Source organism: Schistocerca nitens, chromosome 1 (genome assembly GCF_023898315.1).
Source record: "Schistocerca nitens isolate TAMUIC-IGC-003100 chromosome 1, iqSchNite1.1, whole genome shotgun sequence".
Taxonomy (NCBI): Eukaryota; Metazoa; Arthropoda; class Insecta; order Orthoptera; family Acrididae; genus Schistocerca; species Schistocerca nitens.
Window position 1 is genome coordinate 761,103,028 of NC_064614.1, and position 27,041 is coordinate 761,130,068.

Genomic DNA, 27,041 nt, shown 5'->3' on the forward strand with positions numbered 1-27,041 from the left:
TGTTAATTGTATCGGACACAGCCACAATTTAATATGTACGATGGTCTTCCATGCAGGGAAACAAAGTGAGGGCCAAGGGTAGTAGTGCCAGCAATGCTGAGATATGAGGTTTTAAAAGAAGCACATGATCATGTGTTATCTGGTCATAGTGCAAGTAGAACGATGAATAGGCGAGTGGCGGAGAGGTATTGGTGGAGGGGTAGGAAAGTAGTTGTGGATCAGTAGGTCAAGATTGTATACCATGTGCACAGAGAGCAGATTTGAGTCAGAATGGATACAGCTACAATGATTGCCGGAAGCGACATGTCCATTTTCTGTGTTGGGAATTGATGTCTTAGGACCTTTCTGTCTAACACCAACAGGGAACAGATTCATTCTGACAATAATAGACCATTTTTCAAGGTATGTGGAGATGGTGGTTATGCCAAATCAACAGGCAGCAATGGTCGTGCAAGGCATTAAATAAACAACTGGATTTTGAAGTTTGGTGTACCGGAGACAATAATTACTGACCAAGAGATCAACTTAATGTTTGATTTAATGAAGGAACTGTGTAAATTGTCGAATGTATAGAAGTTGAAAATGAGCGCATTGCATCCACAGGCGAACGGAAGGACAGAACGGGTACACAGAACAATTGGAAAGATGCTGAGTTTTTATGTGGATTCTCATCACCGTCAGTGGGATGAGTATTTGAAGCATATTGTATGTGCATACAATGCAAAAGTCCATACCAGTACTGGTTTGTCTCAGTTTGAAGTAGTGTATGAACAAAAAATGCTGTCACTGTTTCATTTAGTGAAGCTACAGAAAGGAAGGACCAGTGAATCTGTACATCAGTTCGCAAGGACAGTTTGAGAGGTTTGGAAACAGGTACAAAAGGCGAATATGAAGGCTTTGGAAAGGCAGGAAGACACAGTGAAGCTGAAAGAAAGTTTACCGCAGTACAGAGTAGGACAATGGGTAATGCTATCCAGCCCCCATATGCCAAAAGGGAGAACGAAGAAGTTCATCACAAGGTATCAAGGGACATACCAAGTAGTTGAAACCACACCCCTCATTAATGTTAAGCTTCAGCTGCCAACTAGAACAATGTTAGTACACATTGGGCAGTTGCGGCCATTTAAGGGTTGTCCAGATGTGATTCCAGGCATGTCACATGAAGGGAAGAGGAAGAAAGGGAGTGTGGAGAGAGTTGTTAAGTGCAGGGAAAATCCAGAAGACAGAGTACAGCACGATGTACCGTATGCTTTGCGATTCAGAAAGTAGTAGAGTATTTGTAACTTTTTGTTTTCTTTTTATGTATCATTGGGTTTGCGTAGATTAACTAGACATTGTATTTTCATATGTTGTATGTGTTTTCGAGGATTATGAGCTTGCTGGGGACAGCAGTCTTTTTGAATAGGGAGGAAGGGTGATTGTGATCCCTGTCATCAAGTCACTGAAAAGGGGAGTATTGAGCAAGTTGGTAGAAGTAAAAACTGAGGAGGTATTGCTGATCTCAGCAGTTAACAGCTGGTATGCTGAGATAACACAGGAGGAATTGCAGAGCTGCCATAGAGGTAAGGTAACAGTGTGTCCAGCCAGGGTGATAAGCACCAACCCGGACACATGCACGGTGCAGTTATGCCTAGCCAGGAGGTGAGAAATAGACTGTCCAAGGGACATTGTGGAGCTAAAATTGAGCTTGCAACGGGTCGGGATGTGTTGGATCTTCTCCACCTATGAAAATTTTATAGTAATAGAAAGTTGTTTTCAGCAGGGAGTATTTGCAGAAGTGAAATGTATAGAGCTTGAGGGGAGCAGAATTTTAATCAATGGAACTGCATGTAACATAATAGGACCAACCTTTCGTCTGCCAGCATCAGTTTCAGGAGTCACAAAATTGAATGTTACACAGCCACAGCTGTACTGGCCAGAAGCAACTTTAGAGTTTTGTCAAGGCAGAATCTGACCTTGTTAAATCAAACTCTGGAGTCAGGTCTGTTGAAATCCATAAACCAGTTCATTTCAGAGCAAGAGGGGTGCATATCAGCCGATCAGCTCGTGCAGCAAGTCGCTCAATATAGGGAAAGGCAACGACAGGTAACACTTGTTTTGAGCACCTTGGTGCCAAGTGCCATCGCAGCCTTAACTTTGTTGTGTGTTGTTTACATTCTCATCAGGCAGAGAGCGAATTCCAATAGGAAACCAATGGTAGTCCGAATCCCAGTGGACTGGATACCGAGAGCTTAAGATGGGTAGGTAAGGGGTTGATCGAGCATTAAGTGGAGTGGTAATTCAGTAAGGAATTTTTATGTTTCATCTCATGTCATGTGTTTTAAGAGGACTAGACCACATCTAAGTTTTCTAATAGTAGTAGTAAATATGTCATAACTACATGCCAATCCAATCAGGTTTAAGAGTAGTTAGAGGTCGACCCAGGTACTGGGTCTTTCGGAAGGGGGGAATAATGTAGCGGCACCACCATTTAAGATAGGAAAGTTAATTTCAGTGCAATATTTCTGAGTGCGCAAGTTACAGCCAGGTGCAGGCCTGTTGTCAGTAAGTTATACTGACCAGCGGTTGTGATGTAGAATGGAGGCCACAGGGCTGTCGAACCACTCCAAAGAGTAAACGCAGCAGTTTGCATGGCGCAAGTTACAGGCAGAAGGGGCCCACTGGCACAACCTAGATGTTATGAGTACATGACTTGGAGCAGTGTGTTAGCGAAACAGAGGCACACAGCTGCATATAAATAGATGCAGGTTTTCTAGTGAGGGGATTCAACTGTGGCAGCTCTCTTGGATGGCAGAGCTTGTTACACCACCAGATACATGCAGCAGCAGATGGGGTGCCAGTGTTCCAGTTCACGGCGAGTCACTGGTCACTGGTTCAATCCTATGAGGCCAAAGCGGAGTCCATAGCCAGCAGGCAAGTCGATGGCTCGCTACTGCGGGCAGTCTTGTTGGCTCTCAACACACGCTGGAGGCATTCCGAGGTGAGGGCCACAGATTTGGCTGTCAGATCGCAGGCACTTGTGTCACCCGCAATCTTAACCACGACGGAGAAGAAGCACGCAGTGGGCCACCCTGCAGCTCCCAGCAAGCAGTGCTGAGGCAATGGGGATGAAGGCTGCTGAGTCAGCTGCTGGCGCATCCTGACATCATCAAAACTCTGTGGCTGTACATGGCTGGAACGCCGCAGTATGTTGCACAGGTTGCTGAGGTATCCCCTTTTGCGCCAAGCTGGTTTGCAGACAGCGAAGTGGCGTCCCCAGCATTGCAGGACCCTGTGATGTAGACAGAGAGGAATGCAGCACTGTAGCTGGGAATAATAAAACCCTTGAAGATCACGGCCGAGTTTTAATACGGCGCATTCTGACAGTTTTCATGCACGTCCAACATTACTCCACCACAAGCCAACATCTACATTTGGCAGTTACAGCTACAATCCCTTGAACATGTTGAATGTGTTTAGGCTGCCAGCAACCACAGCAGAGCCTGATACCATGTGTCCACTGGTGGCCACAGTGCAGCCTTGCGCCTGATGCCATGGCCTGTTTGTGAACCTCAGTCACTATGTGTGCAGCAGTCAGCACGTTAGCTGGTTTGAAATGCTGGTCTGTAATCCACTGTTTTAAATTAGCCCCAGGATTAATGCGGCAGAGTACACACCACAGCTTGTAAAACTGCTGCCTCTTCTTGCACTTCTCCCAAAACAGCTCCAAGAGTCAAGATGAGCTGCTATCTTTCCATTATTGCATAGCTGCAGTGACAGTTGTTGCATCTCCATAAGTGACCAGCACCATTCTTAATGCAGGACACTTGTGTCTCTCAATAGAAAGGAATGTATAGTAATTTTCACACATGACTGTACTCAGTCACAGGCATCCATATCCACCTATTATGCAAACAACTGTTTATAAATGCCCAAACATGTTTCAACTTTTTGTATCATTATCAGTTAGTACTTTTATTCAGCTGTGTAACATGCAAACACGATTTACACACTAATTAAGCTAAGAAGAGTTTACAGGATGATTTTTTCCAGTTTGTACAAACTCTAAGGATTGATCAATGAGAGGACATGGACCAAAAAGGTCTAATGAACTTATGTCTGTAAATGCAAGGTTTCCTTGCTAGAGACCATTTATTCAACCATACTTTGTTACAGAGAATGTAGTCTAATATGTGCTGTAACATGTAGCCACAGTTTCCTTCTGGAGGGAGGTACTATTCCTCATACATCATGCCCTAGTGCCCTCTCCCCTCTCCTGCAATAGTAATTGGTAATGTTCTGTTCAATTCACTTCTCTTTGTGACTCATCTTGTAGTGGATGTGATACAGTGTTGTACACAATGCTTCTGTATCCAAATCAAGACCTTGCTGACATGGCATTTACTTACAGCAGCGGGAAGCAAGGTTGTATCAGGAGACATATCCCTGCCAACAATAACCACAGCATTCAATGTTTGCAACTGTGTTTCATCATTTGTCTGAGACGAGTGTTTCAGGAAGCATGAAACAATGAAGAATGTACGCAAAATGCTTGGACACCAGACTTGAAGGAAAATGTGCTTAAGCTGTGAAAGGCAACCACTATGTCAGTTCAGGCAGTTGGCCCTCCAGAACAGGGTTAGCCATATGATCGTGTGGAACATTCTCCAAGACTACCCTTATCACTTACAGTGTGTGCAGGGCTTACTAATGACAGACTTTCCACATAAGGAGCAGGTTTGTTACTGGTTTCTTCCCCAGGCAACCATGATTCTGGGATTTGTGTCATCCGTCCTATTCACAGATCGGGCCACCTTTATGCATAGTGGTATCTTCAACTTTCATAACAGTCATCTCTGGGGTAGTATGCAGAATCCCCATGGTACAGTGACAGCAAATAATCAGCATTGGTGCAGCTGGAATGTGTGAGCCAGGGTAATTGGCGACCATATTTTGGAACCAGTCTTCCTTCCACATTACCTAACAGGTCAGAACTATCTGCATTTCTTGCAGGTGACTTTGCCTCCACTGCTGGAAGAAGTGCCATTGATGGTTTAAAGGGTTATGTGGCTGCTTCATGATGGTGCTCCAGCCCACTTCGCCATTAATGTCCAGACACATCTCAGTCATGTCTCCCCTGGGCGATGGATTGGATGAGAGGGGTCTAGTTGCATGGCCTGCTTATTCACCGTGTGATTTCTCATTATGTTATGGGGCCATCTCAAAAGCCCATTCCACCATTCCAAATGTGGAGACAATGGAGCAGCGTATTCATGTTGCCTTTGACACTGTTCAGATGCGGCCTGGCTGATGTGAACATGTGAGACAGAACATGCTATGGCACATACCCACTTGCCTTGAGGCACATGGAAATCATTTTCAGTACATACTATAACTGTTGCTGCATGGTAGAGCATGTATTAAACTGCAGTCTCTGTAAAAATTTATGACTGGATAAATTGTTTCTAGCATGGAAACCATGCATTTCTGGACATAAGTTCATTAGACGTTTTTTGTTTTGTATCCTCTCATCTATGGGTTTAGTGTGGTAGGATTGCCAGATCCAATGATGTACACTACACACATGTAATAAGCATGATGCTATTGGTCCGAAGCAGACATATACAGATATACACATTCTTGATTCTCGGTACATGTGTTTATCATTTCACGCGCAACCCCAGACTGTTCACAAAGAGCTTGCCAAACAAAGATGTTACACATGACTTGCTCAATAGTCACACATTAGCCCCCCCCTAGAGTGTGGAGCACAAACACAAATATGAGGGCATACATGTAAAGGAAGTACCCAGGGGGGAGGGAGATGGTGTTTAAACAGAAACAATACATGACATTAGTAAATGTAGTCTTCGAGCCAGTAAGGGGGGTGTAAGGTCCTGCCCGACTGGGCGAATTCTTGCAGCAGTGGAGGGATCTGGGAAGGGGATGGTGGTTTGTGAGGTGCCAGGGTAGTGAACCTGAATGCCTGTCACAGTATGAATGACTTTTACCATTGATGTGTCAGTACCAACAGACAAGAGGACAGACTGAAGAAGATGAATGTGGGTCAAATTGTCATTGGAGAAGCTAGCTCATTCATAGAATACATACACATTATCGAGATGCATAACAAAAAACACTTTAGAACTGCAAATGAAATCAGTGTTGACATTAACTACCACTCCCGTATAGGGGTCGACAGAATCTCCACTCGAGTCATTGTCGGCACATCACACGTTCCAAGGCTATCTCCCGATATGTCACTAAGTCCTAACAGGGGAGAGGCGGAGGGCTGCCTGTAGAAGGGGGAGTCATCACACGTGTCACTCTGTAGGGGGATGTCACAAGCACCTGTAGCACTGTCACAAAACTGGGAGTAAGTAACGTCACACGTGCGGGACTGGTCGTCACTCACCCATGGACCGTCGGTAGATGCCTTGTGCGAGCCCAGTGTAGCAGGGGGTAGGGGCCGACTGGGTGGGGTATCGGGCAGTTCTCCCAGAGACCACGCCAGTTTGAGGCAGCAGACAGATACCATTTGACGTGTGCCACTAATGAGCACTTCCTGTGTGGGACCGAGTGTAAGGGGCTGAGTGCTGGTTGGACAGTGTTATCATGCACCATGATGTGGGTGCACGACGGCCAGAGGAATACAGGAGGGAGCGAGTGTGGTCCAGGAGGGGGCATGCGAATGTTAGTGATTAGCTCCTTAACATGCCTGACGAATGTCAAGTCGCAGATTTGATCTGGAGGGAGTGAAGACTTGACTAGCTCTGCTGGTAGTGTGAGTGGTTCTCCATATAGTACTTCTGCCAGAGATGTGCCAAGGTCCTCTTTGTACATGGCCTGAATGCCTAAGGTGTTGGCCCATGCACCTCTGTGGCATGGGAAGCTTTCAGCGTTCAGTGCCAGCTTTCCACAAGCCCACTGCTCTGGGGGTGGTATGCTGATGTCTTAAATTGTTTCAGCCTGCACAGTTCACAAAGCTGCGGGAAGAGGGCAGTCTTGAACTGGCAGCCGTGATCAGTAGTGATAGAAGCTGGGCAGCCAAAGTGCAAGATCCACATTAATAAAAGGGCATGGGCCACTGTATCGGCTGTGATAGCTACTCAGTGGGTAAACCCGTCAATGGCAGACAGTATGTAACGGAAGGGGCCCAAGGGGGGGTAAGGGCCCAATTATATCAATGTGTATGTGCTGAAATCTTCATTTTGCCACATGAAATGTACCCATGGAGGGCTGTGCAAGATGTCCTACTTTTTCGCGGTGACAAGCCACACAGACTTGTGTGCAACTGTGACATTGTTTTATCACCCCAGGCCAAACGAAACGTTCAGATACCAGATATGCAGTGGTGCATATGCCAGGGTGTGGCAAGTCAAATAATGTCCTGGCAGAGAGATGCAGGAATCACTGGATGTTTGCATCCTGTTGAAATGTCAAACCAGATGGGTGACGAGAACCCAGTAAGTGTCCATAACGCTAGTTTAAGTCCTGTTTTAGCATCGGAGCGCAATTCACTGAGTTTACTATCATCTGTTTGGAATATAGGGAGTTTGCTGAGGTCCAGTTGTGAAGATAATACCAACAAAAGAGATAAAAAATCAGCGACAATGTTGTCTGCTCCTCTGACGTAACAAATGTCATTTGTAAACTGACATATGAGGTCCATATGACGATAATGTCTTGGGGATGAGTCCTTGCCTGGGTTACTGAACGCGTATACCAATGGTTCATGGTCGATAAATACCATGAGATGGCGACCTTCAATATCGTCTTGGAAATATCTGACAGGGGCGTAAATAGCAAATAGTTCCCAGATTAAGGTTGACCATGGGAAGCAGAAAGTTTGTGGGAGAAAAATCTGAGGGGCTGTACAATAGAGCCCATGGATTGCTGAAGTACTGCCCCCACTGCTGTATCACTTGTGTCTGTAGAGAGCATAACAGCCATCTGTAGGGCTGATTTGAGGTTATCAAATGCACATCGCATATCTGGAGTCCATGTGACAGCCCGAGACCCTGAAGTGTTTTTTCCTGCAAGAGCATCTGTTAGTGGGTCTTCTATGTCTGTGGTCTGGGGAATGTGTCTGCAGTAGTAATTTACCTTTCCTAGGAAGTGGTGGATGTCCTGAAAGTCTTTGGGCAACAGCACCATACTAATGGCCTCAACCCATTCGGGTAGGGGGTGGATGCCATCGGCAGAAAGCACGTGGCCCAGAAATGTGAGACTAGTGCCGCGGAGTTGTGACTTAGCATTGTTCACTGTGACACTGTATTTGTGTGGAGTTCGTGTTCGAGTGAGGAAGAAAAAATTAACAGATCGTCCAGGTACACATACCCAAAGTCCAGTTTTCCAACCAATGAGTCAATGAACTGTTGCTACATCTGTGCTGCATTTTTAAGGCCAAACACCTTAAACAGATTTTCACACAATCCAAATGGAGCAATGATGGCAGTTTTTTCAACGTCCTCCAGTGCCATTGGCAGTTTGTGGTATGCCTTGTGACAGTCGATTACACTGAAAATTTGTGCCCTGTGCAGTTGGGAAGCAAAATCTTGAATATTTGGGACAGGATAACTATCTAAAATTGTTCTGGTGTTAAGCACCCGATAGTCACCACAGTGACAGAAAGTGTCACCCATCTTAGGCACTAAGTGAATGGTGATGACCAACTACTAGAAGAAGGGCGAATAGTCTTACAGTCTAAAAGTTCCATAATAATAGCTTTAGCATGTTTAAGTTTTTTGGGTTTAAGTGCCTAGCCTTTGCACCTACCGGTGGACCATCCTTGGTATTGATTCTATGGACAGTACCGTTGTTGATCACAAAACCAACACGGGTGATGGACCCACACCCGATGCAGTATGACTAACCTGTAATGCACACACTTGTATGTCCCAGGCCGGTGGATCAGCAGCAGTGGCAGTGATCCACTGGTAGTCCTTGTCGTGGAGCTCAGTGGGGTACTTGGTAGTGTCACGGGCACAGCTTCTGCCCAGCAGTAGAAAAGTTACGCAGCATCGGCAGCGGGTGCAAGAAGGTGGTGCGGGGATGGGGGATGGCCGTGGGTCACAGCTGGGTGACCTGCTTATGAGTGTCCATGACCTTGGTTTGCATGGTGGCAATGCGTAAGGAGAGGACCTCATTGCTGTCCTGTAGTTCATCATTGTGTGATTTAAGAGAGAGCACTGCAACAGCAGCTTCAGGTAGCTCACGCCATAGAGTGGCACTCTCGGATGAGAGGGAAGAAATATCAGTACCGATGGTACGGTCTACCAATTTAAGATTAGTGTACCTCATTGTAGGTTAGGTGAAAGAGCATGGAAAGACAAGAAACTGTATCTTCCACATACCAGCATCCTGGTGCATGAGGTGAAGAAGTATTAAGGGGCAGGCATCTGTGTGATGCAACGTGGCCCGTAGCACCTGAATTTGGTCACGCTATTAGTTTGGGAACAACATTTCTTAGCCACATTGCCAGAGAGGGAATGGAAATAACACCAAGCAGAATGGCGCGTAGCTTTGTTCATCGAGGTGGCTGAGGCCGAAGCAACAGTGGAGGGATTGGTGTTTGTAGATTCCTCCGATGGGGGTATCGCAGTAGTTCTGGTAGGAGAGGAGTTATGGTGGCGGCTACCAGGCGGCGTTGGGCCCCCGTGCATGCGCAGAGTGAGTAATGGGCACTCTGTACCGTATGATGTCAACTGCCACGCAGGTGTGCCAACCCCAGGGGAGTGAGGCCCCAATGGGGGAGGGTATGCAAGGGTGGCAGAATGTTGTACACCTGGTCTGCGTTCTTCAGTTTAGTGTCCAGTGGGGTTGAAGTTACATGGAGAAGGTGAATTTGAACTTCTGGAGGAAGTTTGAGCAAGTCCAAAGTGTAGCAACTGGCATATGATGCTGTCAATCATAGCGTGGAGATGACACCAGAGCTGCAACGGGGATCTGGAACCAAGTGACTTGTGACTGATGATGAGATGGATAGCCTCCTTTATAGATACGGATAGGTGCTCATGGATGGTGCATCAGGCGAACGCATATTTGTACGTAGCAGGAGGCGAAGCCACAATATTGAAGATCAGGTCTGTATCATAATGTAGGTGACGTAGTAATCAAAGGAATTTTGAGTTGTCATCAGCAACACCATGTAGCTGCAGGATGTGGTTGACCAGGGCAGACCATGTGTGTGGGTGGTCCTTGTGAAGGGGTGGTAGCTTAGGCCAACGGATAGCATAGCTGTTTGTCGGAAACTGTCACCCCCTGTCTACAGCTTAACTGGTTCAGGTGCAGTAGTGGTGTACCAGTTCCCAACACTGTCAGTGGCATGCGGCATGGTAGGCAAAGCTGGCTCGAACGTGGTCAATAAATCAAGTTAGGTGTTTGATGGAGAAACACCAACAAGTGTAGAATGGATTGGTGTGGTAGAGTCGACCATAGTCGGCTGATGTGCATAGAATGACAGAGTACAATTTCTGGGCCCCTCCCCTACAGGTGCATTAAAATTGTTAAAATCACCTAACATTTATGGAACACATGCAGCTTGTGAACATAGTCACTGGGGCTTGAGCAAATTGTTTCGGCCATTGTCGAGCATTCAGAACACGTGGAAAGTTCACATTCCATGTAAAATGTTTGCATGCGAAGTTTTGTGCACAAAGAACATTCCGTTGGTATGGAACACTGCCACATGACTGCTGATTCATGTACGATAATGAAAAGTTATTGTTTGTACCTGATGCCAGCACATGTGGCTGTGGGAATGTAGAAGCACTGGCTTGTTGATCAAATGGCTCTAAGCACTATGGGACTTAACATATGAGGTGATCAGTCCCCTAGACTTAGAACTACTTACACTTAACTAACCTAAGGACATCACACACATCCATGCCCTATCCAGGATATTCGAACCTGTGACCATAGCAGCAGCACGGCTCCGGACTGAAGTGCCTAGAAACGCTCATCCACAGTAGTCGGCACTGCCCTGTTGAGTAGAGGTAGTCGGTGTGTTTGGAAACTGCGTAAAAATAATTGTGAACACAAGGTGGATAGTTGGAAAACAATGCTGAAGTGTCCGTTGGATAACCTAGTTGTCATATGTGCGATGTAGCGGGTGGCAAGTGATCCATTGTGTACTGCTCAATGGTACAATAGTTCATTGTAGCACTCACAAATAAAGTCGGGGTCACCAGTATGGGTTTGGTGTTGTAGGATTGCCAGATCCAGTGATGTACACTACACACATGTAATAAGCATGATGCTATTGGTCCGAAGCAGACATATACAGATATACACATTCTTGATTCTCGGTACATGTGTTTATCATTTCACGCGCAACCCCAGACTGTTCACAAAGAGCTTGCCGAACAAAGATGTTACACATGACTTGCTCAATAGTCACACATTAGCCCCCCCCCCCCCCCTAGAGTGTGGAGCACAAACACAAATATGAGGGCATACATGTAAAGGAAGTACCCAGGGGGGAGGGAGATGGTGTTTAAACAGAAACAATACATGACATTAGTAAATGTAGTCTTCGAGCCAGTAAGGGGGGTGTAAGGTCCTGCCCGACTGGGCGAATTCTTGCAGCAGTGGAGGGATCTGGGAAGGGGATGGTGGTTTGTGAGGTGCCAGGGTAGTGAACCTGAATGCCTGTCACAGTATGAATGACTTTTACCATTGATGTGTCAGTACCAACAGACAAGAGGACAGACTGAAGAAGATGAATGTGGGTCAAATTGTCATTGGAGAAGCTAGCTCATTCATAGAATACATACACATTATCGAGATGCATAACAAAAAACACTTTAGAACTGCAAATGAAATCAGTGTTGACATTAACTACCACTCCCGTATAGGGGTCGACAGAATCTCCACTCGAGTCATTGTCGGCACATCACACGTTCCAAGGCTATCTCCCGATATGTCACTAAGTCCTAACAGGGGAGAGGCGGAGGGCTGCCTGTAGAAGGGGGAGTCATCACACGTGTCACTCTGTAGGGGGATGTCACAAGCACCTGTAGCACTGTCACAAAACTGGGAGTAAGTAACGTCACACGTGCGGGACTGGTCGTCACTCACCCATGGACCGTCGGTAGATGCCTTGTGCGAGCCCAGTGTAGCAGGGGGTAGGGGCCGACCTGGTGGGGTATCGGGCAGTTCTCCCAGAGACCACGCCAGTTTGAGGCAGCAGACAGATACCATTTGACGTGTGCCACTAATGAGCACTTCCTGTGTGGGACCGAGTGTAAGGGGCTGAGTGCTGGTTGGACAGTGTTATCATGCACCATGATGTGGGTGCACGACGGCCAGAGGAATACAGGAGGGAGCGAGTGTGGTCCAGGAGGGGGCATGCGAATGTTAGTGATTAGCTCCTTAACATGCCTGACGAATGTCAAGTCGCAGATTTGATCTGGAGGGAGTGAAGACTTGACTAGCTCTGCTGGTAGTGTGAGTGGTTCTCCATATAGTACTTCTGCCAGAGATGTGCCAAGGTCCTCTTTGTACATGGCCTGAATGCCTAAGGTGTTGGCCCATGCACCTCTGTGGCATGGGAAGCTTTCAGCGTTCAGTGCCAGCTTTCCACAAGCCCACTGCTCTGGGGGTGGTATGCTGATGTCTTAAATTGTTTCAGCCTGCATTGTTCACAAAGCTGCGGGAAGAGGGCAGTCTTGAACTGGCAGCCGTGATCAGTAGTGATAGAAGCTGGGCAGCCAAAGTGCAAGATCCACATTAATAAAAGGGCTTGGGCCACTGTATCGGCTGTGATAGCTACTCAGTGGGTAAACCCGTCAATGGCAGACAGTATGTAACGGAAGGGGCCCAAGGGGGGGTAAGGGCCCAATTATATCAATGTGTATGTGCTGAAATCTTCATTTTGCCACATGAAATGTACCCATGGAGGGCTGTGCAAGATGTCCTACTTTTTCGCGGTGACAAGCCACACAGACTTGTGTGCAACTGTGACATTGTTTTATCACCCCAGGCCAAACGAAACGTTCAGATACCAGATATGCAGTGGTGCATATGCCAGGGTGTGGCAAGTCAAATAATGTCCTGGCAGAGAGATGCAGGAATCACTGGATGTTTGCATCCTGTTGAAATGTCAAACCAGATGGGTGACGAGAACCCAGGAAGTGTCCATAACGCTAGTTTAAGTCCTGTTTTAGCATCGGAGCGCAATTCACTGAGTTTACTATCATCTGTTTGGAATATAGGGAGTTTGCTGAGGTCCAGTTGTGAAGATAATACCAACAAAAGAGATAAAAAATCAGCGACAATGTTGTCTGCTCCTCTGACGTAACAAATGTCATTTGTAAACTGACATATGAGGTCCATATGACGATAATGTCTTGGGGATGAGTCCTTGCCTGGGTTACTGAACGCGTATACCAATGGTTCATGGTCGATAAATACCATGAGATGGTGACCTTCAATATCGTCTTGGAAATATCTGACAGCGGCGTAAATAGCAAATAGTTCCCAGATTAAGGTTGACCATGGGAAGCAGAAAGTTTGTGGGAGAAAAATCTGAGGGGCTGTACAATAGAGCCCATGGATTGCTGAAGTACTGCCCCCACTGCTGTATCACTTGTGTCTGTAGAGAGCATAACAGCCATCTGTAGGGCTGATTTGAGGTTATCAAATGCACATCGCATATCTGGAGTCCATGTGACAGCCCGAGACCCTGAAGTGTTTTTTCCTGCAAGAGCATCTGTTAGTGGGTCTTCTATGTCTGTGGTCTGGGGAATGTGTCTGCAGTAGTAATTTACCTTTCCTAGGAAGTGGTGGATGTCCTGAAAGTCTTTGGGCAACAGCACCATACTAATGGCCTCAACCCATTCGGGTAGGGGGTGGATGCCATCGGCAGAAAGCACGTGGCCCAGAAATGTGAGACTAGTGCCGCGGAGTTGTGACTTAGCATTGTTCACTGTGACACTGTATTTGTGTGGAGTTCGTGTTCGAGTGAGGAAGAAAAAATTAACAGATCGTCCAGGTACACATACCCAAAGTCCAGTTTTCCAACCAATGAGTCAATGAACTGTTGCTACATCTGTGCTGCATTTTTAAGGCCAAACACCTTAAACAGATTTTCACACAATCCAAATGGAGCAATGATGGCAGTTTTTTCAACGTCCTCCAGTGCCATTGGCAGTTTGTGGTATGCCTTGTGACAGTCGATTACACTGAAAATTTGTGCCCTGTGCAGTTGGGAAGCAAAATCTTGAATATTTGGGACAGGATAACTATCTAAAATTGTTCTGGTGTTAAGCACCCGATAGTCACCACAGTGACAGAAAGTGTCACCCATCTTAGGCACTAAGTGAATGGTGATGACCAACTACTAGAAGAAGGGCGAATAGTCTTACAGTCTAAAAGTTCCATAATAATAGCTTTAGCATGTTTAAGTTTTTTGGGTTTAAGTGCCTAGCCTTTGCACCCTGGTGGACCATCCTTGGTATTGATTCTATGGACAGTACCGTTGTTGATCACAAAACCAACACGGGTGATGGACCCACACCCGATGCAGTATGACTAACCTGTAATGCACACACTTGTATGTCCCAGGCCGGTGGATCAGCAGCAGTGGCAGTGATCCACTGGTAGTCCTTGTCGTGGAGCTCAGTGGGGTACTTGGTAGTGTCACGGGCACAGCTTCTGCCCAGCAGTAGAAAAGTTACGCAGCATCGGCAGCGGGTGCAAGAAGGTGGTGCGGGGATGGGGGATGGCCGTGGGTCACAGCTGGGTGACCTGCTTATGAGTGTCCATGACCTTGGTTTGCATGGTGGCAATGCGTAAGGAGAGGACCTCATTGCTGTCCTGTAGTTCATCATTGTGTGATTTAAGAGAGAGCACTGCAACAGCAGCTTCAGGTAGCTCACGCCATAGAGTGGCACTCTCGGATGAGAGGGAAGAAATATCAGTACCGATGGTACGGTCTACCAATTTAAGATTAGTGTACCTCATTGTAGGTTAGGTGAAAGAGCATGGAAAGACAAGAAACTGTATCTTCCACATACCAGCATCCTGGTGCATGAGGTGAAGAAGTATTAAGGGGCAGGCATCTGTGTGATGCAACGTGGCCCGTAGCACCTGAATTTGGTCACGCTATTAGTTTGGGAACAACATTTCTTAGCCACATTGCCAGAGAGGGAATGGAAATAACACCAAGCAGAATGGCGCGTAGCTTTGTTCATCGAGGTGGCTGAGGCCGAAGCAACAGTGGAGGGATTGGTGTTTGTAGATTCCTCCGATGGGGGTATCGCAGTAGTTCTGGTAGGAGAGGAGTTATGGTGGCGGCTACCAGGCGGCGTTGGGCCCCCGTGCATGTGCAGAGTGAGTAATGGGCACTCTGTACCGTATGATGTCAACTGCCACGCAGGTGTGCCAACCCCAGGGGAGTGAGGCCCCAATGGGGGAGGGTATGCAAGGGTGGCAGAATGTTGTACACCTGGTCTGCGTTCTTCAGTTTAGTGTCCAGTGGGGTTGAAGTTACATGGAGAAGGTGAATTTGAACTTCTGGAGGAAGTTTGAGCAAGTCCAAAGTGTAGCAACTGGCATATGATGCTGTCAATCATAGCGTGGAGATGACACCAGAGCTGCAACGGGGATCTGGAACCAAGTGACTTGTGACTGATGATGAGATGGATAGCCTCCTTTATAGATACGGATAGGTGCTCATGGATGGTGCATCAGGCGAACGCATATTTGTACGTAGCAGGAGGCGAAGCCACAATATTGAAGATCAGGTCTGTATCATAATGTAGGTGACGTAGTAATCAAAGGAATTTTGAGTTGTCATCAGCAACACCATGTAGCTGCAGGATGTGGTTGACCAGGGCAGACCATGTGTGTGGGTGGTCCTTGTGAAGGGGTGGTAGCTTAGGCCAACGGATAGCATAGCTGTTTGTCGGAAACTGTCACCCCCTGTCTACAGCTTAACTGGTTCAGGTGCAGTAGTGGTGTACCAGTCCCCAACACTGTCAGTGGCATGCGGCATGGTAGGCATAGCTGGCTCGAACGTGGTCAATAAATCAAGTTAGGTGTTTGATGGAGAAACACCAACAAGTGTAGAATGGATTGGTGTGGTAGAGTCGACCATAGTCGGCTGATGTGCATAGAATGACAGAGTACAATTTCTGGGCCCCTCCCCTACAGGTGCATTAAAATTGTTAAAATCACCTAACATTTATGGAACACATGCAGCTTGTGAACATAGTCACTGGGGCTTGAGCAAATTGTTTCGGCCATTGTCGAGCATTCAGAACACGTGGAAAGTTCACATTCCATGTAAAATGTTTGCATGCGAAGTTTTGTGCACAAAGAACATTCCGTTGGTATGGAACACTGCCACATGACTGCTGATTCATGTACGATAATGAAAAGTTATTGTTTGTACCTGATGCCAGCACATGTGGCTGTGGGAATGTAGAAGCACTGGCTTGTTGATCAAATGGCTCTAAGCACTATGGGACTTAACATATGAGGTGATCAGTCCCCTAGACTTAGAACTACTTACACTTAACTAACCTAAGGACATCACACACATCCATGCCCTATCCAGGATATTCGAACCTGTGACCATAGCAGCAGCACGGCTCCGGACTGAAGTGCCTAGAAACGCTCATCCACAGTAGTCGGCACTGCCCTGTTGAGTAGAGGTAGTCGGTGTGTTTGGAAACTGCGTAAAAATAATTGTGAACACAAGGTGGATAGTTGGAAAACAATGCTGAAGTGTCCGTTGGATAACCTAGTTGTCATATGTGCGATGTAGCGGGTGGCAAGTGATCCATTGTGTACTGCTCAATGGTACAATAGTTCATTGTAGCACTCACAAATAAAGTCGGGGTCACCAGTATGGGTTTGGTGTTGTAGGATTGCCAGATCCAATGATGTACACTACACACATGTAATAAGCATGATGCTATTGGTCCGAAGCAGACATATACAGATATACACATTCTTGATTCTCGGTACATGTGTTTATCATTTCACGCGCAACCCCAGACTGTTCACAAAGAGCTTGCCGAACAAAGATGTTACACATGACTTGCTCAATAGTCACACATTAGCCCCCCCCCCCCCCCCTAGAGTGTGGAGCACAAACACAAATATGAGGGCATACATGTAAAGGAAGTACCCAGGGGGGAGGGAGATGGTGTTTAAACAGAAACAATACATGACATTAGTAAATGTAGTCTTCGAGCCAGTAAGGGGGGTGTAAGGTCCTGCCCGACTGGGCGAATTCTTGCAGCAGTGGAGGGATCTGGGAAGGGGATGGTGGTTTGTGAGGTGCCAGGGTAGTGAACCTGAATGCCTGTCACAGTATGAATGACTTTTACCATTGATGTGTCAGTACCAACAGACAAGAGGACAGACTGAAGAAGATGAATGTGGGTCAAATTGTCATTGGAGAAGCTAGCTCATTCATAGAATACATACACATTATCGAGATGCATAACAAAAAACACTTTAGAACTGCAAATGAAATCAGTGTTGACATTAACTACCACTCCCGTATAGGGGTCGACAGAATCTCCACTCGAGTCATTGTCGGCACATCACACGTTCCAAGGCTATCTCCCGATATGTCACTAAGTCCTAACAGGGGAGAGGCGGAGGGCTGCCTGTAGAAGGGGGAGTCATCACACGTGTCACTCTGTAGGGGGATGTCACAAGCACCTGTAGCACTGTCACAAAACTGGGAGTAAGTAACGTCACACGTGCGGGACTGGTCGTCACTCACCCATGGACCGTCGGTAGATGCCTTGTGCGAGCCCAGTGTAGCAGGGGGTAGGGGCCGACTGGGTGGGGTATCGGGCAGTTCTCCCAGAGACCACGCCAGTTTGAGGCAGCAGACAGATACCATTTGACGTGTGCCACTAATGAGCACTTCCTGTGTGGGACCGAGTGTAAGGGGCTGAGTGCTGGTTGGACAGTGTTATCATGCACCATGATGTGGGTGCACGACGGCCAGAGGAATACAGGAGGGAGCGAGTGTGGTCCAGGAGGGGGCATGCGAATGTTAGTGATTAGCTCCTTAACATGCCTGACGAATGTCAAGTCGCAGATTTGATCTGGAGGGAGTGAAGACTTGACTAGCTCTGCTGGTAGTGTGAGTGGTTCTCCATATAGTACTTCTGCCAGAGATGTGCCAAGGTCCTCTTTGTACATGGCCTGAATGCCTAAGGTGTTGGCCCATGCACCTCTGTGGCATGGGAAGCTTTCAGCGTTCAGTGCCAGCTTTCCACAAGCCCACTGCTCTGGGGGTGGTATGCTGATGTCTTAAATTGTTTCAGCCTGCATTGTTCACAAAGCTGCGGGAAGAGGGCAGTCTTGAACTGGCAGCCGTGATCAGTAGTGATAGAAGCTGGGCAGCCAAAGTGCAAGATCCACATTAATAAAAGGGCTTGGGCCACTGTATCGGCTGTGATAGCTACTCAGTGGGTAAACCCGTCAATGGCAGACAGTATGTAACGGAAGGGGCCCAAGGGGGGGTAAGGGCCCAATTATATCAATGTGTATGTGCTGAAATCTTCATTTTGCCACATGAAATGTACCCATGGAGGGCTGTGCAAGATGTCCTACTTTTTCGCGGTGACAAGCCACACAGACTTGTGTGCAACTGTGACATTGTTTTATCACCCCAGGCCAAACGAAACGTTCAGATACCAGATATGCAGTGGTGCATATGCCAGGGTGTGGCAAGTCAAATAATGTCCTGGCAGAGAGATGCAGGAATCACTGGATGTTTGCATCCTGTTGAAATGTCAAACCAGATGGGTGACGAGAACCCAGGAAGTGTCCATAACGCTAGTTTAAGTCCTGTTTTAGCATCGGAGCGCAATTCACTGAGTTTACTATCATCTGTTTGGAATATAGGGAGTTTGCTGAGGTCCAGTTGTGAAGATAATACCAACAAAAGAGATAAAAAATCAGCGACAATGTTGTCTGCTCCTCTGACGTAACAAATGTCATTTGTAAACTGACATATGAGGTCCATATGACGATAATGTCTTGGGGATGAGTCCTTGCCTGGGTTACTGAACGCGTATACCAATGGTTCATGGTCGATAAATACCATGAGATGGTGACCTTCAATATCGTCTTGGAAATATCTGACAGCGGCGTAAATAGCAAATAGTTCCCAGATTAAGGTTGACCATGGGAAGCAGAAAGTTTGTGGGAGAAAAATCTGAGGGGCTGTACAATAGAGCCCATGGATTGCTGAAGTACTGCCCCCACTGCTGTATCACTTGTGTCTGTAGAGAGCATAACAGCCATCTGTAGGGCTGATTTGAGGTTATCAAATGCACATCGCATATCTGGAGTCCATGTGACAGCCCGAGACCCTGAAGTGTTTTTTCCTGCAAGAGCATCTGTTAGTGGGTCTTCTATGTCTGTGGTCTGGGGAATGTGTCTGCAGTAGTAATTTACCTTTCCTAGGAAGTGGTGGATGTCCTGAAAGTCTTTGGGCAACAGCACCATACTAATGGCCTCAACCCATTCGGGTAGGGGGTGGATGCCATCGGCAGAAAGCACGTGGCCCAGAAATGTGAGACTAGTGCCGCGGAGTTGTGACTTAGCATTGTTCACTGTGACACTGTATTTGTGTGGAGTTCGTGTTCGAGTGAGGAAGAAAAAATTAACAGATCGTCCAGGTACACATACCCAAAGTCCAGTTTTCCAACCAATGAGTCAATGAACTGTTGCTACATCTGTGCTGCATTTTTAAGGCCAAACACCTTAAACAGATTTTCACACAATCCAAATGGAGCAATGATGGCAGTTTTTTCAACGTCCTCCAGTGCCATTGGCAGTTTGTGGTATGCCTTGTGACAGTCGATTACACTGAAAATTTGTGCCCTGTGCAGTTGGGAAGCAAAATCTTGAATATTTGGGACAGGATAACTATCTAAAATTGTTCTGGTGTTAAGCACCCGATAGTCACCACAGTGACAGAAAGTGTCACCCATCTTAGGCACTAAGTGAATGGTGATGACCAACTACTAGAAGAAGGGCGAATAGTCTTACAGTCTAAAAGTTCCATAATAATAGCTTTAGCATGTTTAAGTTTTTTGGGTTTAAGTGCCTAGCCTTTGCACCTACCGGTGGACCATCCTTGGTATTGATTCTATGGACAGTACCGTTGTTGATCACAAAACCAACACGGGTGATGGACCCACACCCGATGCAGTATGACTAACCTGTAATGCACACACTTGTATGTCCCAGGCCGGTGGATCAGCAGCAGTGGCAGTGATCCACTGGTAGTCCTTGTCGTGGAGCTCAGTGGGGTACTTGGTAGTGTCACGGGCACAGCTTCTGCCCAGCAGTAGAAAAGTTACGCAGCATCGGCAGCGGGTGCAAGAAGGTGGTGCGGGGATGGGGGATGGCCGTGGGTCACAGCTGGGTGACCTGCTTATGAGTGTCCATGACCTTGGTTTGCATGGTGGCAATGCGTAAGGAGAGGACCTCATTGCTGTCCTGTAGTTCATCATTGTGTGATTTAAGAGAGAGCACTGCAACAGCAGCTTCAGGTAGCTCACGCCATAGAGTGGCACTCTCGGATGAGAGGGAAGAAATATCAGTACCGATGGTACGGTCTACCAATTTAAGATTAGTGTACCTCATTGTAGGTTAGGTGAAAGAGCATGGAAAGACAAGAAACTGTATCTTCCACATACCAGCATCCTGGTGCATGAGGTGAAGAAGTATTAAGGGGCAGGCATCTGTGTGATGCAACGTGGCCCGTAGCACCTGAATTTGGTCACGCTATTAGTTTGGGAACAACATTTCTTAGCCACATTGCCAGAGAGGGAATGGAAATAACACCAAGCAGAATGGCGCGTAGCTTTGTTCATCGAGGTGGCTGAGGCCGAAGCAACAGTGGAGGGATTGGTGTTTGTAGATTCCTCCGATGGGGGTATCGCAGTAGTTCTGGTAGGAGAGGAGCTATGGTGGCGGCTACCAGGCGGCGTTGGGCCCCCGTGCATGTGCAGAGTGAGTAATGGGCACTCTGTACCGTATGATGTCAACTGCCACGCAGGTGTGCCAACCCCAGGGGAGTGAGGCCCCAATGGGGGAGGGTATGCAAGGGTGGCAGAATGTTGTACACCTGGTCTGCGTTCTTCAGTTTAGTGTCCAGTGGGGTTGAAGTTACATGGAGAAGGTGAATTTGAACTTCTGGAGGAAGTTTGAGCAAGTCCAAAGTGTAGCAACTGGCATATGATGCTGTCAATCATAGCGTGGAGATGACACCAGAGCTGCAACGGGGATCTGGAACCAAGTGACTTGTGACTGATGATGAGATGGATAGCCTCCTTTATAGATACGGATAGGTGCTCATGGATGGTGCATCAGGCGAACGCATATTTGTACGTAGCAGGAGGCGAAGCCACAATATTGAAGATCAGGTCTGTATCATAATGTAGGTGACGTAGTAATCAAAGGAATTTTGAGTTGTCATCAGCAACACCGTGTAGCTGCAGGATGTGGTTGACCAGGGCAGACCATGTGTGTGGGTGGTCCTTGTGAAGGGGTGGTAGCTTAGGCCAACGGATAGCATAGCTGTTTGTCGGAAACTGTCACCCCCTGTCTACAGCTTAACTGGTTCAGGTGCAGTAGTGGTGTACCAGTCCCCAACACTGTCAGTGGCATGCGGCATGGTAGGCATAGCTGGCTCGAACGTGGTCAATAAATCAAGTTAGGTGTTTGATGGAGAAACACCAACAAGTGTAGAATGGATTGGTGTGGTAGAGTCGACCATAGTCGGCTGATGTGCATAGAATGACAGAGTACAATTTCTGGGCCCCTCCCCTACAGGTGCATTAAAATTGTTAAAATCACCTAACATTTATGGAACACATGCAGCTTGTGAACATAGTCACTGGGGCTTGAGCAAATTGTTTCGGCCATTGTCGAGCATTCAGAACACGTGGAAAGTTCACATTCCATGTAAAATGTTTGCATGCGAAGTTTTGTGCACAAAGAACATTCCGTTGGTATGGAACACTGCCACATGACTGCTGATTCATGTACGATAATGAAAAGTTATTGTTTGTACCTGATGCCAGCACATGTGGCTGTGGGAATGTAGAAGCACTGGCTTGTTGATCAAATGGCTCTAAGCACTATGGGACTTAACATATGAGGTGATCAGTCCCCTAGACTTAGAACTACTTACACTTAACTAACCTAAGGACATCACACACATCCATGCCCTATCCAGGATATTCGAACCTGTGACCATAGCAGCAGCACGGCTCCGGACTGAAGTGCCTAGAAACGCTCATCCACAGTAGTCGGCACTGCCCTGTTGAGTAGAGGTAGTCGGTGTGTTTGGAAACTGCGTAAAAATAATTGTGAACACAAGGTGGATAGTTGGAAAACAATGCTGAAGTGTCCGTTGGATAACCTAGTTGTCATATGTGCGATGTAGCGGGTGGCAAGTGATCCATTGTGTACTGCTCAATGGTACAATAGTTCATTGTAGCACTCACAAATAAAGTCGGGGTCACCAGTATGGGTTTGGTGTTGTAGGATTGCCAGATCCAATGATGTACACTATACCACATGTAATACGCACGATTTTATTGGTCTGAAGCACACATATACAGATATACACATTCTTGATTCTCAGTACATGTGTTTATCATTTCACACATGACCCAAGACTGTTCACAAAGAGCTTGCCAAACAAATATGTTACATGCAACTTGGTCGATAGTCGCCACTCTTCAATCAATCCCTAGAGTTTGTACGTGGTGGAAAACATCACCCTGTATGTCTCTTGTGGTTATTACCTTATTTTCTATATTACTGGGTTCTGCAGGACGCTTTTTATTTTACTGTACGTGGGTAGCTTGTCATCTGATACTAAATGATGTTATTAATGTTTGTCTGGTAAGGTAAAAAAATTTTATAATTAAATTTTTTTAATGTTTACTGGTAATTTTATTACAAAAATCATCAAATGTGACTAAGTTTCCAGATACATTTAAAATGTTATGAATTCTTCAAAGATTCAAGTTACCATGGTACCTCCAGAAGAAAAGTGGATTGGCAGGATGATTAAGTATAGCAGCAGAATCAGTTACTGAAAATGCTTGCTGCATGACACTTGTTTGTAAACATGGATAGAAAGTTTAGTCTGAAGCTGTAATGGCAGCTATTTTTATAATTAACTGATATTCTAATTTAGCTTTAGATGCAGATATTCTAGAGGAAAACTGGATGCATTTGAATGCAATGGACACACTCATATTCTAAATAAATTATATACTAACAGTAATATTGTAGAACAAAAGCAAACTGGTGCTTTTCATTTATTATAATGTTGTTCTTCCAATAACCAATGGAAGATTCTATTAACATGATATACTAACAGTTTTGATACCAAGTCAATGAAGTGTTTAAAGACTTCTTATTGTCCCAATGGTGACAAACCATTGTAGACTAAACATGTAAAATTGTTTCTAGAAGCTATGTAATTTCTGGAAAACTTAATAATGAACTACATACTGTCTTTTCACTTTGCCAGTGTCCATTCTGACGCACAGCTTCATCATCAGGGCTTCATTTTGTTATTAAAGTTCAGTATTGTAGGATTGTTGGATCCAGTGATGTACACTATAGCACATGTAATAAGCACTATTTTATTGGTCTGAAGGACACATATATAGATATACACTTCTTGCTGATTCTCCATACACATGTGTTTACCACTTCCCACACGACCACAGACTGCTCACAATGAGTTTGAAAAATAAAGATGTTATAAATGACTTGGTCGATAATCGCCACATTATCCCCCACCGCCACGCCACCGCCCCTAGAGTATCGAGCACAAACACAAATATGATGGCGTATACATAGAAAAAGCACCTAGGGTGGAGGGAGAGAATGTTTAAACAGAAACAATACATTACATTAGTAAATAACATCTTCGAGCTAGTGAGGGGGATGGATGGTCCTGCCCAACCGGGTAATCCTCATACAGCATTGGAGGGATCCGGGGAGGCGACGGTGAATTGTGAGGTGCCAGGGTAGTGATCGTGAATGCCTGTTGAGGTACGAAGAACTTTTACCATTGATTGGTAAGTACCAACAGGCAAGGGAACAGACTGGAGAAGGTGATTGTGAGTTAAGTTGTCATTGGGGAAGCTGGCTCAGTCGTAGAATACAAACATGTTATCATGATGCACAACAAAAAACGCTTTAGAATTGCAAATGAAATCAGGTTTGTCATTAACTACCACTTCTGTAGAGGGGGTGACAGACTCTCCATACGAATCATTGTTGGCAACGTCACACATTCCGAGGCTGGCCCCTGTTACGCCACTAAATCCTAACAGGGGAGAGGTGTAGGGCTGCCTGTAGGAGGAGGAGTCATCACATGTGTCACTCTGTAGTGGGATGTCACATGCACCTGTAGCACTGTCACATGACTGGGAGTAGGTAACATCACAAATGCCAGAATGGTCATCATTCACCCACGGACTGTCAGTAGATGCCTCGTGTGAGGCTGGTGTAGCACGGGGGGTGGGGACCGACTGGGTGGGGTATCAGGCAGTTATCCCAGAGACCATGCCGGTTTGAGGTGGCAGACAGATACCATTTGATGTGTGCCATTAATGAGCACTTTGAATTTGTTGTTACACAGCAATATGATTCTGTGTGGGTATGAGTATGAAGGGCTGAGTGCAGGTCGGGTGGTGTCATAACACACCATGACGTGAGTGCACGATGCCAAGTCCATATGCACGAATAGGGGAGGGAGCGAGTGTGGGCAAGGAGGGGGCACGTGAATGTTAGTGATTAGCTCCTTAACATGCCCGATGAATGTCTAGTCGCATATTTGATGTGGAGGGAGTGAAGGCTCGACGAGCTCTGCTGCGAATGTGAGGGGTTCTCCGTATAGTACTGCTGCCAGAGATGTGCCAAGGTCCTCTTTGTATGTGGCACAAATGCCTAACATTACCTGTAGTAGGGCGATGGCCCACTCACCTATGTGGCACATCAGTGAAGCTTTAAGCGTACAGTGCCAGTGTTCGACAAACCCATTGCTCTAGGGTGGAATGCTGTTGTCCTAAATCGTTTCACCCCGCACAGTTCACAAAGCTGTCAGAAGAGGGCAGACATGAATTGGCACCCCTGGTTGGTGGTGATAGAAGCTGGGAAGCCGAAGTGTGAGATCCACATTAGTAAAAGGGCTTGGACCACCGGGTTGGCTGTGATAGTAGTGAGGGGAATTACCTCTATGCAGCGAGTAAACCTGTCAATGGCAGATAGTATGTAACAAAAGGGGCCTGAAGGGGTAAGGGCCTGACAATGTCAATGTGTATATGTTGAAATCTTTGTTTTGCCAAGTCGAACATACCCATGGGGAGCTGTGCAAGATGTCCTACTTTTGTGCGCTGATAAGCCACACACACTTGTGCCAAACTGTGACATTGTTTTATCATCCCCTGGCCTAACAAAATGTTTGGATACCAGATGTGCAGTGGCACATATGCCAGGGTGTGCCAAGTCATGAATACTATTAAAAATTGCCCGGCAGAGAGGTGCAGGAATCACCAGACATATGCTCCCTGTTGAAATGTCGCACCAGATGGGTGACAAGAACCCAGGAAGTGTCCGTAACTCTAGTTTGAGTCCTGTTTTAGCATTGGAGCACAATGCAGAGAGTTCAGTATCATCTGTTTGCAATTAAGGGAGTTTGATGAGGTACAGTTGTGAATATAATACTGACACATGAGATAAAAAATCGGCGACGGCCTTGTCTCCCCCTCTGATGTAACATATGTCACTCGTAAACTGGCATATGAGGTCCATATGACAGAAACATCTCGGGGATGAATCCTTGCTGGGGTTGTGGAAAGCATATACGAGTGGTTTATGGTTAGTAAATACCACGAGATGGCGACATTCGATATTGTCTTGGAAATATTTGATAGTGGTGTAAATAGCAAATAGTTCCTGGTCGAAGGTCGACCACTTATGCTGGGAAGCAGACAGTTTGTTTGGCAGAAATCTGAGCAGCTGTACAACAGAACCCAAAGATTGCTGAAGTACTGCCCCCCCCCCCCCCCCCTGCTGTATCACTCATGTCTGTAGTAAGTGAGATGGGAGCATCAGGGATGGGATGAGCAAATGTAATGGCCATCTGTAAGGCTGTCTTGAGGTTATAAAATGCACATCACATATCTGGAGTCCACATGACCGCTCAAGACCCTGAAGTGTTGTTGCCTGCAAGAGTGGGGATTCTATGTTGGCAGTGTGGGGAATGTGTTTTTGGTAGTAATTTACAGTTCCTAGGAAGTGGAGGATGGCCTGAAAGTCTTTGGCCAAATGCACCGTACTAATAGTCTTGACCCATTCGGGTAGGGGGCAGAGGTTGTTGGCAGAAACCATGTGACCCAGAAAAGTTATGCTAGTGCAGCGGAGTTGTGACTTAGCATTTTTCACTGTGACACTGTTTGCTTGTAATAATTGTAACACTGTATTTAAATGGAGTTCATGTTCCTCAGGTGAGGAAGAGAAATTAACAAGTGTCCAGGAACGCATACACGAAGTCCAGTTTTCCAACCAATGAGTCAATGAACCATTGCCACATCTGTGCAGCACTTTTAAGTCCGAATGGCATAAACAGATACTCGAACAATCCGAATGGGGTGATGATGGCAGTGTTTTCAACGTCCTTGGGTGTCATTGGAAGTTGGTGGTACGCCCTGTGACAGTCGATTACACTGAAAATTTTTGCCCTGTGCAGTTGGGAAGCAAAATCTTGAATATTTGGTATGGGATAATTATCTAAAATTGTTCTGGTGCTAAGTGCCCAATAGCGACCACAGAGGCGGAAAGTTTCATCTTTCTTAGGCACCAAATGAATGGATGATGACCAACTGCTAGAAGAAGGGTGAATAGTCTTACTGCCTGGCATCTTTAAGTTTTTCCAGGTTTAAATGCCTAGCCTTTGTACACACTGGTGGACCTTCTGTGGTATTGATTCTGTGGACAGTACTGTTGCTGATCGCAAACACCGACCGGGATGATGGACC